The 12,305-nt window shown below is 45.5% G+C and overlaps 1 non-coding gene across 1 annotated transcript; it reads left to right on the top strand.

The window, feature by feature from the left end:
• Positions 1 to 2,144: 2,144 nt before the first annotated feature.
• TRNAE-CUC (transfer RNA glutamic acid (anticodon CUC)) lies at positions 2,145 to 2,217 on the top strand. Its single transcript has one exon. It is a non-coding gene; the product is annotated as a tRNA-Glu (tRNA).
• The last annotated feature ends 10,088 nt before the right edge of the window (positions 2,218 to 12,305 follow it).

Genomic DNA, 12,305 nt, shown 5'->3' with positions numbered 1-12,305 from the left:
AAATATATACTTACCATAAGATTCAGCAATAGCACTCCTGGGAATTTATCCCAGAGAAAGGAAAATGTGTTCATACAAAGTCCTCTATACCAATGTTTACAGCAGTTTTATTTGTAATAGTCCTGTATTAGTCAGAATTCTTCAGAGAAACAGAACCAGTCGAGAGAGAGGTTAAGAGAGAGAGAGATTTCTCATAAGGAATTGGCTCACATGATCACGGAGGCTGACAAGGTCAAAGTTTCGGAGTCGACGAGCTGGAGACGGAAGAAAACCAATGATGTAGTTCCTCTGAGTCTGAAGGCCTGAAACCCAGAAAGAGCTGATGTTTCAATTTGAGTGTAAAGGGGGGAAAAACCGGTATCTCGGCTCAAGGCAGTCAGGCAGGAGGACTCCCTCTATTTGGGGGAAAATCAGCCTTTTTGTTCTGTTCAGGCCTTCAACTGATTGAATGAGGACCACCCCCACTAAGGAGAGCCATCTGCTTTATTGAGTCTACCAATTTAATTGTTAAACTCATCCAAAACACCCTCCCAGAAACAATCAGAATCAAATCTGACCAAATATCTGAGCACCATGTGATCCAGTCAAGTTGACACAAAAAATTAACCATCACACACACATACACAAAATTAACCATCACAAGTCAAAAACTGAATACAAGCAAATGTCCTTCAACAGGTGAATGGATAAACAAGTTGTGGGCCAGTCATACAATGGAATACTGCTCAGCAATAAAAAGGAATGAGCTACTAATACCTGAAACCACTTGAGGGCATCTTAGGGCTTTATGCTGACTGAAAAAAAGCCAATTGCTAAAGTGTACATACTGGAAATGTACAATGCTGGAGATGGTTGTTGTGGTACTTATCTTGATCGCAGTATTCACCTCATGATGCCTACATATATCAACTCATCACAGGCACACCTTAATTACACACAATTTTAATTTGTCAATAATACTTCAATAAAGTTGGAAAAGGAGAAAAAAGATTAAGCCCTGCCCTTAAGGCTGGCTTTGCTCCTTTTTGTCTATGATAGATTTATATTTTAAAACAGCTCTTTTCAGGAATTCCCTGGCGGTCCAGTGTTCAGGACTCCACACTTCCACTGCAGGAAGGCACAGGTTTGATCCCTGGTTGGGGAACTAAGATCCTGCAAGCTGTGCAGCATGGCCCTCCACCAAAATATATATATATAAGATTGCTCTTTTTAAAGTGTTCATTTCAAAAAAGTTACATACTCTGATTCTTGAAGTGGCAAAATTATAGTGACAGGGAATAAATAGATCAGTGGTTGCCAGGGGTTAGGGCTGGGGGGAGGGTGTGACCACTAAGGAATATCATGAAAAGGTTTCTTACTGGTGATGGAATAGTTCTGTATTCAAATCTTGATGATAGTTACTTGAATCTGCACAGAAAATTTCATAGAATTATACACCCTCCAAAAAAGGAATGTATTTTTTTTTCTAATGATGATGAAAACTTATTCAGTATCATGTTCACAGCACCGCTCTTGCAACTTTACATACATTTTGCACATATATACCCTCATGTGCACATGCGTGCTCAGTCACGCCCTATAGATTAGAGCCCACCAGGATCCACTGTCCATGAGATTTCCCAGGCAAGAATACTGGAGTGGGTTGCCATTTCCTTCTCCAGAGGATCTTCCCAACCCAGAGTTCAAACCCACGTCTCCTGCATTGGCAGGCGGATTCTTTACCACTAAGCCACTTGGGAAGCCCTTCCATACATTAAACATGATATTGACAGTAACTTTGTGAATAAACACTATTGGTCCATTTTAGACAGGAAGAAACAGATGCTCACAGAGTGTCAGTAACCACACACAATCACACAGTAGGGAAGTGGCAAAACCAGGGCTTCAACCAAATCTGTCTGACTCCAAGACTTTTGCCCTTTCCCCTGCCTGCCTCAAGTAACCTCCTAATCCATAATAAACTCCAAAGAACAGAGCCTCCATCATTCACACAATAGATCATTCCAGCTCTGAAGTCATCTCGCTCCACAGCTGAGCATTCTACCCTTCCTTCTCACATGCTCGGAACCCCGTTGAGCTGCAGCCGGGTCCTAAGGTAAATGCAGAAAATTCTACTCTATGGAGAGGCGATGGGAATTGGGAATTCCCTGATGGTCCAGTGATTAGGATGCAGTACTCTCACTGCTGGGGCCCAGGGTTCAATCCCTGGTCAGGGAACTGAGAGCTCACAAGCCATGGGGTGTGACCAAAAAAGAGAGAAAGAATTAGCAGAGAGATGAAGCCACTGAAGAGTAAACTGCATGACGAGTCCAGATAGGCAGGTGGCTCAGACCGGCTTCAGGGGCCCCAGAGGAAAGGGAGCAGCTTTCCTCCACAAACTTCACTTAGAAGGCGACTGGCTCTTTAAAGGTATGTGTGTCTCCGGCAGTATGCCTCATCAGCTCTCTCCAGGCTGAGCTAGGAGCCCCCGCTTCAATGCTCCTATCAGCAGGGTTTACTGGGGACTAACCATATGGTTCCAGAATCATTAGTGTGTGTGCTGATCATCTGGAAGCCTCCAACAAAACTTGGCCTGAGTAGGAGCAGGAGCTCAGTGAGTATTTGTTGAGAGAATAAATGAACTGTAAGGGGTTGTGGACTCAAACGCCTTCAGAAGTCAGGCAGGATGGACCTACAGATTATCGTACTGAGTGAAGTAAGTCAGACAGAGAAAGACAAATGTCATATGATGTTGCTTATATGTGGAATTTTAAAAAATGATACATGGGTTTCCCCGGTGCTCCAGTGGTCTGCTTCCATGGCAGGGAGCACAGGTTTGATCCCCGGTTGGGGATGTCCACATGTCATAAGGCACAACCAAAAAAAAAGTATAAAAACAGTACAAATGAACCTATTTACAAATCAGAAATAGTCACAGAAGTAGAAGACAAACACAGCTGCCAAGGGGAAAGCAGGGTAGGAGAATAAACTGGGAGACTGGTATTGACATATACATACTACTATAAGTGAAAGTGAAAGTTGATCAGTCATGTCCGACTCTTTGCAGTGCCATTGACTATACAGTCCATGGAATTCTCCAGACCAGAATACTGGAGTGGGTAGCCTTTTCCTTCTCCAGGGGATCTTCCCAACCCAGGGACTGAACCAGGGTCTCCTGCATTGCAGGTGAATTCTCTACCAATTGAGCTACAAGGGAAGCCTAAGAATACTGGAGTGGGGTGGCCTATCCCTTCTCCAGCAGATCTTCCCAACCCAGGAATTGAACCAGGGTTTCCTGCATTGCAGGTGGATTATTTACCAACTGAGCTCTCATATATAACAGGTAATTAATAAGGACCTACTGTATAGCACAAGGGACTCTATTCAACACTCTGTAATGACCTATATGGGAACAGATTCTGAAACAGATATATCTATATGTATAGCTGATTCATGTTGCTATAGAGCAGAAACTAGAGCAACAGTGTAAACCAACTATAAAATCCAGGCAAACACAAGTGACTGAGGTTGAGGGTTGTGAGCAGCAGGGAATGGTGAGGAGCAGAGTGAAATGGAGTGCGTGCACCACATACTCAGCTCCCGCCACTTGCTGCCAGAGGAGAATGTAAACCGTTTATTGCCTCATCTGATTTTTCAAGAGAAGCCAAAATCCAGACTTTTATGATGAGCTCCTGATTTTTTTCATGTTGTGAACTAATTTTAAACTTCTTAAATTAAGTGAGGACCAAACGAAATACATATGCTGGTTGACCACTGCCCAGAAGACATATTTAGAGCATCTACTCTGAAACTTCAGATATTCTGGAGTTTCTGATGCAGTGATAGTGACTTTGCTGATAACTGATAGGCAAAAAGGTCAAGAGTGGGCAAAGGAAAGCCTCCTCTGTAGCCATCCCACAGGGAGAGACCCAGAGTGCAGGCAGGAAGTTTGAAGGGGAACAGATAGCCTTGTGACTATTAGCTGGTTCGGTTATAGGATTCTTGCATCACTTGAACACTCATGGAAAATGCATCTTTCTTGAATTATCAGATTATCTGTGCTTCTAGTGCCAGGATGAAAAGACCAGACAGCCTCATTTAATGGGCATGCGATGGTCTTGCCATATCTATTTAAAGAGGAGCCCTCATTGCCTCTTGCACCGGACACAGGAAATTTAAGACAAGACTGGACAGGGCTGTGGGGCAGAGACCATGGGTGGTGAATCACCCTGGCTGACGAACCTAATATGGACATGAGGTCTCCCCACATCCCACCCTTCACTTCAACGCTACAGGCCTCTTTTTATCTCCCTCACTGGCCAGTTCTTCCTCTCCAACCAAGGAAGTGGCACAAAGTTCAGAATGGCTCAGGTTCAAATCCTCCCTCCACCATTTGTTGGCTGTGTGACTTTAGGCAAGAGACAGCTTTGGAATCTCCATCTTTAAAATGATAACCAAAAGGGACTTCCCTGGCAGTCCAGTGGTTAAGACTGCCTTCCAACGCAGGGGGTACGGGTTCAACCTCTGACTAGTGAGCTAAGATCCTATGTCTTGTGGCCAAAAAACCAAAACATAAAATTGAAGCAATATCGTAACAAATTCAATAAAGACCTAAAAAATGGCCCACATCCAAAAAAAAAAAACAAACCAAAAACTCAAAAAAATGTAACTAGTACAGGTGGGTATCACACATCCCATCATAAGCTACAATGAGAAGGGCACACCATCTCGTAGGTATCCTTTCCCCAAATCTACATCCCCAATCTTAATCATGAGAAAACATTGAATGAGCCAAAATTGAAGGCAGGAGGAGAAGGGGATGACAGGATGAGATGGCTGGATGGTATTACCGACTCGATGGACACGAGTTTGAGCAAGCTTCAGGAGTTGGTGATGGACAGGGAAGCCTGGCGTGCTGCAGTCACGGAGTTGCAAAGAGTCAGACATGACTGAGCAACTGAACTGAACTAAGCTGACACAAAATGTCTGAATTGGACTCTTCGAAAGTGTCGAAGACAAAGGAAAAGGATAAACTGAGAAACCATCAAAAATTTGAGGAGACTAAGGAGCCAGGACAACTCAGGGCAACATGGTACCTGGTTAGATGCTGGGATAAAAAAAGGCTGTGAGTAGAAATGGCAAGACCTGAATAAAGTCTGTAGGTTAGTTTTTAAATCATGGGACTAATAATTCTTCCCCTTCAAATCCCTTTTCCCTCCCTCTTCCTTTCCCAAACAATTCAGTCCTAAAACTTAGTTGGGACAGAGCAAGCTGGGCGTCCACCCTGGAAAGAGGTAGGAGTTACGGCGACCCAGAGAGCATGCCCACAGGGGAGGGAACGTGACATATGGAATCAGAGCCCAGGCTGGGTGGGAAGAGTGTCCAACCGAGTGGCCTGGAATGAGGGGTCAGAGGTCAACAGTGAGAGGAAAATATGCTGTTGAAGGCAGCAACAACATGGAAGGGAGAAGGCTAGGATGACCCCCGTGATGCTGAACGAGGATCAGACACATCAGGGTGAGCTCAAGGCTTTTAGTATATACAGACATGTACACAAATCATTATAGAGATGAGTATTTAATAGGTCGAGTTCCAGTTTTGCAAGATGTGGATGTATGATGGTGATGGTTGTACAACAATACGAACATACTTTGTGGGTGATGTTTAGTCACTACGTCACATCCAGCTCGTTTGAGACTCCATGGATTGTAGTCTGCCAGGCTCCTCTGTCCACGAGATTTCCTGGGCAAGAATACTAGAGTGGGTTGCCATTTCCTTCTCCAGGGCCTCTTTCCCACTCAAAGATCAAACCCAACTCTCCTGCTTGACAGGCAAATTCTTTACCACTGAGCCACCTGGAAACCCCATGAACATACTTAAGGCCACCAAACTGTACACTTAAAAATGGTTAAGATGGGGAACTCCCTGATGGTCCAGTGGTTAGGACTTCACCTTCCAATGCAGGATAGGATTCAATCCCTGGTAGGGGAACTAAGATCCCACTGCCTCATGGCCAAAAATCCAACACATAAAACAGAAACTGTTCTAACAAACTCAATAAAGACTTAAAAAAAATTTATGAAAAAATGGATAAGATGATAAATATTATGTTATACAGATTTTACCAGTTTTTTAAAATAATAAATGTAGATACAAATGATTCTGTGTGTGTCACATTGTATGTGTGTACACACCTACATTCCCTCCCTCTCTCTGCTGAGAGGGACTGGGAGGTCTTGCCCGGGTAGCAATGAGCACACTCGGCATCCAGATCTTGACTTCTAAATACCATTTCCACTAAAATCAACCATGTTCCTTGGAGAAATAGCTGATTCCAGAGTTGAGACAGGAAAATACAAGACGAGTCTGGAACATCTTGTGCTAGAAAGCTCAAAGAATAACAGGTCATGGCCAAAGGACATGGTGACTAGCTTGAAAGGGCTCCCACTAGTCAAGTCAGGAATGATTTAATTATCAAAATAAGTAATGAGAGTCACGAACTGTAACACACTGAATCCACAAGTCCACGTAGACATAAATAAATAACTTGCCCAAGACCATGAGCGGGTAAGGAAGCTCTCAGGCTAGAAGGACTCTCAGTCTCTTTTCCTGTTTCATTTTTCCTATTAAAAAAAAAAATAGCTTTGAGTGGAAAGGATATGACACATAGAGCAAACTAGAGGCCCAGAAAATTCCTAGAGAGACGGTCCAGGACATATGGACTTCTGAGATCTGTCCAATGTCATTTCCTGTTGGTGGGGAGGGAAGATGCAGGGGGTGCCAGGGTGAGGCATCGGATGTGGGAGTAAGGGGAGCCGGGGAGAGGGGCCGGGGCTGGGTGGCCAGCTGCTCCTTCTGATATGCCCCCTCCCCAGGTGCTGAGGGGTCCCCGGAGTGGCCTCTGCCCTTCAGTGTGAGGAACTCCACATCTGGTTCACATTGAAGGAGAAAAGCAAATGGGTTTCTGAGCTGGAGGAAGCCCAGCGGACTTGGCCGAACCTGGAGCTTGGACATGAGGGCACAGCATCACCTCTTCCGCGGGGCACGGGGCCTGGCCAGCTCCCCAGGGCCTGCCGAGGGGCCGTGGTTGGAATGAGGCTGTCTTCTTCACTTAGAACCCCATTATCCAGATCCAGCTTTGCCTAATGTACAAAACAGCCTCGTCGTGCGTCCAGAGGTGCTGGTTCTATGACTTGCCGATGACTCATTTTGGGCCCAGAGTGAGGCTGGAGCTGCGCACACACCAAATGTAATCACCTCCACCCACAGGGCTTGTCTCTGCTTCCCGAGGTGCCTCCCTTGGCCGGGAAGGCACAACTGCTTGGCTTGGAATCTTGAGAACTTTCTTAACCTCTCTGAGCCCCAGTTTCCCCATCTGGAAAATGGGAACAACAATTTTCCTCCTCACCAGGCCACAGTAAGCCTACTGGAGTCGCTGGTTATAAGGCACAGTCAGCCCCAGGAAGCTCTCCGTCAGAGTCTACCATTCCTATTGGTCATCTGGTTACCAGTCTTTTCTATTGGATAATAAAAATCTCAGCAAGGGGTGGGGGAGTGGGGAAAGGACTTTCTTTCTCAGGCTTCGGATCCCAGCAATCAGTACCATTCCTGACAGTATGTGGAGTAGGAAATGGCAACATACTCCAGTATTCTTGCCTGGAAAATTCTATGGACAGAGGAGCCTGGCAGGCTACAGTCCATGGGGGTCGTAAAGAGCTGGACATAATTGAGTGCATACGCACACACGGTGTGGGACAGATGACAGACGAGACTTCACTTTCCAAAATTACTCTTTGTCAGCTGTGTGACTCTACGAAGCTTCCTGAAGCTTTCTGAGCTTTGGTTTCTTCCTCTGTAAATGGGGAGTCCTTGCTCTGTGACCCACATGGTTGCGAGAATTGAGAGAAGCCATGCCTGTCAGGGTATAGGTGCTATTTTCCCTCCCAGACGTCTGTTAAAGACTCAAAATTCTTCAGCTGTTGAGCTGAAGAAACGCACATCAGGAGATCATCTCTTAAAACATCCAGTTTTGGCCCTTTCTCTGCCCAGCATTAGTTCTTTCCTCTTCAAAAATCGGCAGCTGCCAGATAGAGAGCTGATTCATTCTGAGGCCCACATCCCGGCCAGTGCTCCATGGAGGTCTCAGCTTCCGAGCCTGGTCTCGCCTCCCACGCTGTTGTCCCCAGACATATAGAAAGGACATCACCTGTTTTCTGGATGCAACCAGCTTCTCTTCTCCGGGGCCCTCCTGGGTCTGGGAGCCACTCAGCCTTGATGGGACCCTCATCCATGGCTAAGAGCTCCGGCCAGGAACCAGGTCTGCAGAGCAAAAGGGTTTGGGTCCTGGGACCCCACCTTCCTTGGCCCTTTGGAGAAGAAGGTGAAACCAGAGAAGCTGCTTACACCTTCGCAAACCATTTGTCCACCTTGTGCCTCCGTTCTCTTACTTGTTAAAACAGCTTATAGACACCCCCCACCTTACAGAGTGCGATGCGGCTCCCTGAGAGGTTCTAGGGTGTCAGGGGTGTACTTTGTACAGTATCTGGCCCAAGGTTTAAGTGCTCACTCAGTGCTTTGATGAGTGTTAGCACTCATGGAAACCTCTCCAGCCCCTAAATAATTCCTCCTGCAGCTCAGAAATTGCCAGGGTTCAAGCTCAGCTCTGCTTTCCCAAGGAGACTGGTGGAGACAGGCAGTCTCTCACTTGGTTTCTCCCTCTGCCTTTCGCAGCTGAGGAATACAGGGAATTCCCAGGTGGTCCAGTGGTTAGGACTCAGTGTTTCCACTGCAGGGGGCACAGGTTCAGTCCTTGGTTGGGGAACTAAGATCCCATATGCTGAGAGGCATGGCCAACCCCCCCCCCACAACCCCTACATACACACGCACACAAACAAACAAGTGAGGAATCTGACATTCCATCAACAACTAATCCACTCCTATATATAATCCACTCCAGCCGGACAATCTACAGATGAAACCAGGTTTCAATCAGGTGATTAAATCTAAAAATATACCCACTTAACCCCTCCCCTCCTTCAAAAATTGTACCAGTCTCTCAAACCATCACCCACTTAACTACCAGCCACGATTTAATCATTCCCCCTGAAACTTGGACCCAGCGCAGTGTTATTAGCACACAAAACTGAAATCGTTTCCTTTAAGCACTTTCTTTGAAACCTTGAAACAAGAAAAAGAGCCTAAGAAAGCAGCCTTCCCCCTCTCTGTGAAAGCCTAAATTAAAAAAAAAAATTAAAAATAAAAACCAAAGATACATTTTACACATAATTTCTAAATATTATAATATACTCCATTCATAATACAATTGTTATACACTAAGAAAATAATTCTAGACTATATATCATTTCCTTGTGTGTGTGTATACACTCAACCAAAGGCTAAGAGAAAGCATGTCACACTCAAAAGTGAAATGGAACAAATTACACAGCCTTTGCATGACAAGAAAGAGCTAGAAGAATAGCACTGTGGAGAGCTAAGGTTTCTTCGAAGCGGCTGTTGAAATTTGCTTCATGGTTACAATGGGATGTGATTGTAGGTGAGGATTGGGACCAGGCCTTTGAGAAACTGTTCAGATGATTTCGGGGGGGGGGCTCCCCTGGTGGCTCAGATGGTAAGGAATCCACCTGCAATGCAGGAGACCTGGGGTCAATCCCTAGGTTGGGAATATCCCCTGGAGAAGGGAATGTCTACCCACTCCAATATTCTTGCCTGGAGAAATCCATGGACAGAGGAGCCTGGTGGTCTACAGTCCATGGGGTCACAAAGAGTCGGACAGACTGAGCGACTAACACTTTAATTGTAGACCATTTTGCACATATATACTGTGCTCTCAAAAAAAAGAAATTACCTATTCACTTATCTGTTTGAAGCTTGCCCCCCTCAACTCCTGTATTTTTAAACACTAATCAAGAGCTTACTTGTTGAACTGTTTATCCATTCACTCTTAAAACATCCCTAGGAGTTTGATACTAGTTTCATTCCCCATTTGGCTGAGTGGGACAGTGAGGCACAGAGCAGTTAAGTAACTTTCTGGAGGTCACACAGCTATGAAGTGCCAGAGTCAGAATTCAGATCCCTTTCTGCCTGATTTCCAGAGCCCACACTCTTAACCACTAGGCTCTACTGCCTCCCTGTGGTGGTTCTCCCGTTGGGAGGAAACTACCAGCTTTCACAAATCCATCCCTTTCCGATCACACACAGAACTCAGTGTCCCCCGTGTTTCTTTTAATAACAAACCCCACACCTTGTGTTTACATTTTCAGCATGCATAAAATATTAATCCGCCAGGAGAAAAAAATACATTGGTTTGAGGGATTTTTTCAACCAATAACTTCCACTTTCTCTGACTCTAGACCATCATAAGGAAAGCATTTTTTTCTCACCTTCCTATGTGAAACCCAAAGAATCTGTCAGCTCTAGATCTGGGGTAGGTTCCACCTCCAGAGTTTTAAGATGTTCTTCACATCGGTGATTCAGATACCTTCACATGGTGGGGAGGCAGGTTTATTTTCTTCCGGTTAAAACTTTTAAAATTTACAGTAAAAGTTGTCGGCCACAGAAGCTGGTTTTGTGCTGCTGTGGGTGAGGCATGGGGTGACGGAGGAGGAGGGTCCTGGTGGGTGGGGCAGTTTTGATGCCTCTGGTGGGATTAGCAGCCCCTTTAATTAGAAGATTAGAACAGAGCTGATGGGGTCTGGGTGGGATGGATTGAATTAAAGCTTGACTAGGAACATTTGGTTCGTTGTTGTTGTTGTTCAGTTGCCAAGTCGTGTCTGACTCTGTGACTCCATGGACCACAGCACACCAAGCCTCCCTGTCCCTCACCATCTCCCAGAGTTTGCCCAAGTTCGTGTCCATTGAATCGGCGATGCTGTATGGTTCCTTACTATTTACCAAGTATGTGGAGGGTGACAAAAAAGCAACCCACGGGCAAATATTAGCCCTGGCGGTCCAGTGGCTAAGACTCCATGCTCCCAATGCAGGGGGCTCAGATTCAATCCCTAGTCGGGTAACTAGATCCCTTATTCCACAACTAAAAAATGATCCTGCATGCCAAAACGAGGATCGAAGACCCTGCAGTGCCAGAACTAAGACCCAGCACAACCAAATAAGTCAATAATTTTTTTCTTAAAAGAATAGGGCCCAAAAAATGATCCACTATGGGAGAAATGATTCACTGGTGGTCTGACATGCTAGGCCAAGGGAAGTGAACTTGCAAATAAGTGAAATAAAATATTTAAATGAATGGAGATACTGTGTTTCCTTTGTCTTTTCCAAACCTTCCTGCCTCAGCTAAGGCTCTCAGTGTGAAGTTGGCCGAGAACAGGTGGCTGCCCTGTATGGTCAAGGCCGCGGCCACTGATGATCACAGCTGAGTCTATGGAACTCTCAACAATGTGTCACCCCACACTGTTCTAATCATTTTCCCTGCATTCAGCTATTTAACCCTCACAACAACCCCAAGAGGTGGGGACTATTTTCCACATTAATAGATAAGGAGGGTGAGTTACACAGAGGTTAAGTAATTTACTCATGATCACAGTAAGGGACTTCCCTGGTGGTCCAGTGGCTAAGACTCTGTTCTCTCAATGCAGGGGGCCAGGGTTCCATCCCTGGTCAGGGAACTAGATCCCACATGGCGCTAAGAGTTCTCATGCCACAGTGAAGATACAAGATCCTGCTTGCCACAACTAAGACCCAGCACAGACAAATAAGTAAAAATAAACATTAAAAAAAAAAAGTAAAAGGATAGTGATTCAGGAAATGGGTGATGTCAGGAAGACTTTAGGAAGAGGTAATATCTGAGGCAAAACCTAAGGATGAGAAGAAATGAGTCATATGGATATATGTGGGGAGATTACCGCAGAAAGAGGGAACAGCACAAGCAAAGGTCCTGTGGCAGCTACAGGGTTAGAGTTTGAGAACTAGAGGGAAGGCCAGTATAGCTGGCCCACAGTGAGCTCAGGAAAGCATAAGAGGTGGACACCAGATGGGAGCCAGTTCGCAGAAGGCCTTGCAGGCTACAGTGAGTATTATTCTAAGCGTGATGTGAAGCCATTGGAAACCATGAAGCAAAGGAGTGATAGAATGTGATTTGTGTTTCTAAAAGACCCCTCTGTGGTTGAAGTCACACTAGTGGTTACCTCTGGCAGCTGGGGAGTGGGGATGGCGACTAAGGTTGTAAAGCAGGTGGTGGGGGGAGATTAGTAGGTTATTGACTAGAGAGGGACCTTAAGGAAACTTCTGGGGTCCTGGAAATGTCTCATACCTTGATCCAGATGCTGATGACTTGGGTGTGTCCATAAGTA

Source organism: Odocoileus virginianus, chromosome 17 (genome assembly GCF_023699985.2).
Source record: "Odocoileus virginianus isolate 20LAN1187 ecotype Illinois chromosome 17, Ovbor_1.2, whole genome shotgun sequence".
Taxonomy (NCBI): domain Eukaryota; kingdom Metazoa; phylum Chordata; class Mammalia; order Artiodactyla; family Cervidae; genus Odocoileus; species Odocoileus virginianus.
Note: the sequence above shows the minus strand (reverse complement) of the source record. Positions and strands in the feature narration are given on the sequence as shown.